Source organism: Rattus rattus, chromosome 6 (assembly GCF_011064425.1).
Source record: "Rattus rattus isolate New Zealand chromosome 6, Rrattus_CSIRO_v1, whole genome shotgun sequence".
Lineage (NCBI taxonomy): Eukaryota > Metazoa > Chordata > Mammalia > Rodentia > Muridae > Rattus > Rattus rattus.
In genome coordinates, this window is record NC_046159.1 from 44,629,933 (window position 1) to 44,637,048 (window position 7,116).

The window sequence follows — 7,116 nt, forward strand, 5'->3', positions numbered from 1 at the left end:
CTGCTTTCCCTACAAATGGTCTCCCCCCTCATCCCACCTCACTCCCTTCCCAGTTCCCTCTTGCATACAGTTCCCTCCTTCCATTTATCTCTGATATCTATTTTGTTTCTGCTTCTGAGAAAGATTCAAACACCCTCCCTTCTTGTTCTATGGCTTCTTTGGGTCTATTGATTATAGCATGGTTACCCTGCACTTTATGGCTAATAGCCACTTATAAGAGAGTTCATACCATGCATGTCATTTTGGGTCTGGGTTACCTCACTCCGGATGATATTTTCCAGTTCTAGCCATTTTCCTGTGAGATTCATGATGTCCTTGTTTTTAACGACTAAGTAGTATTCCATTGTGTAGATATATGACATTGTAGTAACTTTCTCTTAATGGTTTCCAATGCAGCTGTATTATCTTCACCTTTTAACATGTTTATTCTTATTTTCATTTTTTCACTAGTTTTGTTCACAGTATCATACATGCTTATCAAATTGCTGCTAGGACTTCACATATGTTAATGCAAATTCTAACCCTAGAGAATGTTCCCTTGGGAATTTACTTTAGGTTAAAGGATGCCAGGTACAAAGCTGCACTATCCTTTGGTAGCTTCAACCATACAGGAGCCTTTCCCATACTATTCTATATGGTGTTTTAGTACGAAGGCAGGATAGTTGGGATGTTTTCATTTCTAATATTACGAGGGAACTGAGTGTTAAGGCCAGAAAAGAACTGTGTAGCTGAAAATTAGTAAACCACCTGATACTCTCAATGGATCTGCATCTCAAGAGCTCTCTGGATTCAGGAATGAAAGACACACACACACACACACACACACACACACACACACACGCACACACTCACGCACGCATGCACGCACACATGCACACATGCACACATGCAGGCATGCAATCACATGCCAGCTAATGTTCTTTCATCTTTATTAACTTGAGTATTTCTTATTTACATTTCGATTGTTATTCCCTTTCCAGGTATCCGGGCCAACATCCCCCAAAACCCTTCCCTTCCCCTTCTCTATGGATGTTCCCTTCCTCATCCTCCCCCCATTACTGCCCTCCCCCCAACAATCACGTTCACTGGGGGTTCAGTCTTAGCAGGACCCAGGGCTTCCCCTTCCACTGGTGCTCTTACTAGGATATTCATTGCTACCTATGAGGTCAGAGTCCAGGGTCAGTCTTTGGGTAGTAGCTTAGTTCTTGGGAGCTCTAGTTGATTAGCACTGTTGTTCATATGAGGTCTCAAGCCCCATACGTCTTGACTAACTCAATGGGTGGTCATTTCTAACTTCCCAAGGCTAGCACACATTCCCCTCTAGTATTGCTGGGCTAATATGTTTTAAAGTCTATATTTCATCTCTGCTATACCAGAAATAATTGGAGGAGGTCACTTTCCTGGGTTCTTACAGGGCTGTAGGCCTTTAAGTCTGCTCTCTTTTCTTCTCTGTCATGGTGATTCTCCCTGTTCTCTCCTTCCTTGGTTCCTTGCCTACAAAATCTAAAAGTCTCACTTCTGTCTGTCTACAGAGCCATTGGCTGTATGGCAATTCTTTATTACAATGGAAGCTAACTGGGGACAGGAACCCTCTTCATCTGGAAGAGGGGCTTTTGGGAGCTGAGTTAGACAAGGCATTAGAACCAATTCTCAATAGAGATTTCTACTTTAAATGGTCTCCAAGCCTAACAATCCCCATAATACTCCTTACTGAGAAGTTGAGTTTTTAAGCCATTTAGGATATGACTTAAATTGGGGAAATAAGAGTTTAGGTTCTTTACTTTTCATGAATTATATTCTTTCTAAGGCAGTAATGGAAATCCCAGATAAATGGAGTTAGAATGCCACAAGATCATGTGAGTATAGAGTTAAAGTAAATGAGAGGAGATACAATTACGGCAGCAGTTGAACATGCAAGACCCAAATATCAATATCACCACTATTAAGATTATAGTAGACCGAACAAATTTCCACCATGAAAATGCTGATCTCTCAATCCAAACATGTTCATCTAAAGGCATTGTTATCTCTGGACTAGGGTTTCAGTCATACTCTCATACAGACATTCCAGGAAGCTGTATAAAGGAAAGAAATTTATCACAAGAGACAGGAGCAGAAACTAGAGTCTACAAACACTCCTGGAATTTCTGACCCTCTGATAGGACCAAAGATATGTATGCCTTCTGGTCAAAGACAAGAATCCCGAAAGTTTCTGCCTTAAACTCTTTGGACAGTTTTTATCTCCTGTTCATTTCAATAACAATTAAACATTACTATAGTATTTGAGATCATGTACATACTCCTTTCTCCTTCCAAAATTCCTCAGACACTGTCAGTCAAACAAACTGTAGAAAATAACATTTTTTAATCCAGATAAACAAATGCAATGTATTTCTTTGTTTCTAGTCACTTGAAATATATATCATCCTGTTGAGTGGGTTGCGGGTGGCTTTTGGGTACACAGGAACAGAGGAGTTAGTTGGTATTTAAGAGCCTATTTTTGCACAGAGAACGCTCTTGCAGCTCTGTTGATAGTTCCTGAACAATACAAACATATGAAACCACACATTTCTTTCTGGCAACATCATTTCAAAAGCAAGAGATTCAGAATCCAGACACACAAAAGAAACTGAAAATAAGGTATTTTCTTAACTCTTCCCAAAATCCCGTCAACATCTTTCTAAATCGATCTGTTAAGGCTATGTTAACAATAGAAAACAATTACAACTCTCAGTGTTGCCCTGTTTTTCAAAACCTGCCTATCCACCTTGAAATGCATCTGTACTTTGATTAGTAGACCCCTGTCTATGATAAAAATAGTTGTAGAAAAAGGCTTTCCCATTTGGGAATAATCACAGGAAAGTTTCATTTATCTTCCCAGGCACAGCATGCAGTAGTAGGCAGAGTACACAAAGTCTCCTAGGCAGCTATTCGTCTTCTGACAATGTGTCCCCCTTAGAAACTCAAAATCCTTTACTTTTGGTTTTGACTCCCTCCTGCTACCCATGTGGGAATGCTTTTAGGTTCCTGCACTTTTGCTTTTCTCTTGTTAACCTGACTTACAGAATCCTAGTCAATATCCATAGGATAGGCAGGTACATTTACTCTCCTCTAGAGAAGTCATTGCAAAGGGACACATATTGGCTTCATTCATCATTTTTTTTATGTCTTCATATAGAATTATTCAGAAGAAATAAAAAACCTTATTGATTATTTCCTCCTATCTAGGAGGGATTCTTTAAAATGTTTGAAAGGAATAAGAAAAAATAACAGTGAAACAGAAAGGGAAAAAAATACCAATTACATCCCATTTCTTATAGGCCATGTGGTGCATAAGTAAGTGGCATCGTCTGTTTCAGTGCCATACTTAGATCCCTCTTATCCAAATGGGGTATATTTCAAGATCCTCGGGGCACTTCTTCAAAGTATATACAACACAAAATCCCATATATGCTACTTTTCTTATATTTACATGCATGCTTTGACTAAAATGCATTGGTTTATAAACTAATCAAGGTAGAAAATGAACTTTTCAGCATAGTTCTTAGATACTGTAGCACACTTTCTTCACAATCTGGCAGCTAATCTTCATCTTTTCAGATAAAGGAAGCCTTTTTTGACTCTTGTGGTATATCTGACTTCACAATGTGACCGTGCCTGTACTCTGTCATTAGTAAGTAAAACAAACTATTCTAGAGCAAAAGGCTTAATGGTACCTTGGGACAGAATCTAATAACTAACACAACTAGTAAGAGACTAACTGCAAGGTCATATGTACAGAATGAATGTGCCCCCCGAAGCAAGATAATGCATGGCTGTATGAGAATTCATAATGATAGTCAGAATAGTGTGAATTTAAAACTGATTGTTGAATTTTCTAGACAATACATTTAAACATTATTTGGGAAGAAATAGAAAGCAAAACTGTAGGCAAGATGATAGAGAGATGATGTATTTTTGAGACAATCATATATTTATACATATGTATATACATAATTATACATAGTTATATATCACAACACAAAAGGCATAGGTTAGAATCTATAATAGAAAATAAATAAATGAAAGGTTTATGAATGCTTTTACATTATTTGATCAATGCATACTTTATCATGCAACTCAAGTCTTTGTTGTGTCAGAGACCAATGTTGTGCTCCATAACTTTTGGGTTTTGTGGATGCTTAGTATTTTCATCCAATAACATAGGAATAATCAGAGTTACATAAATTACTCAGAAAATAAAATTCAATTTTTCAAAGAAAAATATTGAATTTCAAAGTTTCATGCTATGAAGTCATGGAAATTTTATCTTGTAATGACCCAAGATTTATATTTCAAATAACTGTCAGATATTTTTTGTATACTCATTAACCATATTGTTGGCACACAAGCTGCAGGCAGTAGAACATCAGAAACAAACTTTGGCAATAATACAGAGCATTCTTCATAAAATACAATGATGTATCCAAATGCTGTGTTATATAAAATTGGCCTAGAAATTCACACTTTGGTAAGCTAATAAAGTTAGTATCCAGAGGCTCCCATTTCTATCACAGAAGCACTGTGTATTCAGCATTTGGACTGCACTCATTGCTACCATTCTGTCACAGTCTTAACAAGGGGAGGAAGAGAAAACCATTCTTCCAACCTGTCTAGCCACAAATGGAGAAGAGATGATGACCTCTGTGGACGGTTGCATGCATAATAGTGACTATCAGCTGAAAGGTACAGAAGACATTGGTAGGGATGGGGTTACAAGGTAACAAGAAAAAAAAAGAAGAAAGAGGTTAAAGAGAAAAGGTTAAAAAGAAGGGAACAAGAAGATATTTCCAGTACTGCGGAGGCCGAAGAGGGTGAATTTGAGTTTCAGGTCAACTTGGTCAACAATTTAGTTCCTGGTTTGCCAGGGTTATGTTATGAGACCCAACTCAAAGGAAAACAAATAAACAAACAAAAGGCTGTGAGATAAAAATAACATAAAAAGCATTGTTAGATTGAAAGGGGGAAATGTGTAATAGTCTTTTCCTTTAGATATGTAGTGATCCTAAAGAAAACTTTTGAATAAAATGGACCAGAAATATGTAAGGCTTTGGGAAAAAGATAATTACTCATTCAGTATGTTCCTATGATAATTACCTTAATTCTTAAAAGCTTCCATATACTTTACAATATTTTATCTTTTATTTTATTTTTGTTTGTTTGTTTATTTGTTCAGTTTGGCTTGGTTTGGTTTGGTTGAGGATAAAAGGTCTCTGTTTATCCTAAGCTGGTCAAGTGGATATTTATAGTGAAGAGCTGAGTTTTATAGATATTATTAAATAAAGTTGAGTATGTTTTGTTTCTCCTGGAACAACAGAAAAATAGGACATTTGGACTAGATACTTTCTTTTGAGTGAGTAAAATTCAGCTATGTCAGCCAAGTGAATGTGAAGAGCCGTTGTTTTGATTATCATGAGCTTGGTTTACTGCTTATGAAATAACTTCTTCAAAGCTCATTTTTTCATCAACTACATTAAAAAGGTCATACAGTTTCATACAAAATGCAAGTTACCCAATTAAAGGGAAAGGATTTTAGCCATGAATTTAGAAAAGAATTCTGGAAATGTTATTGGTATTTTTTATATTCTAAGTAAATCATTCACTAGTAATTCTAAACACAAAACATATAAGTAATAAAATTTGCTGTACACACACACACACACACACACACACACACACACATTAAAATTTTAAGTGACATTTACTCATGAAAGCAGAAAGAACTCCTACTCTTAAGTAAGTCCCTGGCTTGTTTTAAAATGGGTCATAGTGTCAACTATTAATAGCTTGGCATCTCTTTTTTTTTTTTTTATCAGAATTGATCAGCTCTCTAAAGGCTGTCACAACTGGCCTAAATTTAAAGTGTAGTCAGAATAGTTCCCTCCTTCCTCCTGTGCCCTAAAAGAGTTTAGGAAAATCTCTCTGTCCTATGCCTTATTGTTTCCAAGAAACGTGTTAAATTTTTATACATAGCGTCTGTACTTTGGCATGGGGAAGAAAGGCGAGGAAGTGGCTGATAAAGGTGAGGAGTCCAGGGGTGGGAGAGACAGTGGCATTGAATTGGTGCCAAAGGAGTTAATGCAGAGTTCATGCCAGACAGCATTACCACTTATCTACAAATACTGTCAGACAATCAATTGTCCTTAATTGTCATAATAGCAGTGGTTGGATATTTCAAGCCCAACTTCTGAATATGTACAACTTGGCAACAGTAATATAAACATAATTGGATTTGCACAGGAAATAACATTATTATTATAAACTAACTTGAATGAACTTTCAGAATAACGAAATAAAAAACCCATACCAGAATACATAGTGTTTTGTTTTTTTTTTAAGGATTGGTTTCTGTGAGATGCAACTACAATATTCTTAATGATGCTAATTAATTAATTAGGTTGAAAATTCCTGGTAACAGTTATCCCTTAGTAAAGTGAAAAAGGCTATAATGGTTTCTGAGTGAATATGCCTTACAGGCTTATGCCCATTAATACCTAATCCCCAGATGGTAACACTGTTTTAGGGGATTGAGGAATCCCTTGGACATGAAGCCCCACAGGCAGTTGCAGGGACATAGAAAGGCAGTTGCAGAGACGTAGAATACAGATTGAGAGTTACATACTAGTTTTACTTCCAGCCTGGGTCTACTGTTCCCTGTTCTGTGGACTTCTTCACACAGAGTTCTGCATGTTCTTCCCCTGCCTCGAACTCAGCTGTGTCTTCCAATCTATTAAGCCATGGACCTTCTGATAGGCATTTAGGTACAGTGATTAGAAAACAACTTCTATATATTTCTTTCACTTAAGATTTGTTGTTTTTTATTTTATATGTGGCTGTATTATCTGCTATGAAGAGCATTTGCTATTCTTATAAAGGACCTAGTTCAGTTCCCAGCACCTACATTAGATGACTCGTAAGTGCCCATAGCTCTGATTCCATGGTTTCCAATCCTAACTCCTGGCCACAGTGGGCATCTACATGCATGTGTAACACACACACACACACACACACACACACACACACACACACCACAAATAAAACTTAAACAAACAAACCCCCATGATTCTATGATGTCTT

At 37.0% G+C, this 7,116-nt stretch overlaps 1 non-coding gene across 1 annotated transcript; it reads right to left on the minus strand.

Annotated features, from left to right (window-relative positions):
* Positions 1-450: 450 nt before the first annotated feature.
* Positions 451-629, minus strand: LOC116904688. Its single transcript, XR_004388384.1, has one exon.
* Between the last annotated feature and the right edge of the window lie 6,487 nt (positions 630-7,116).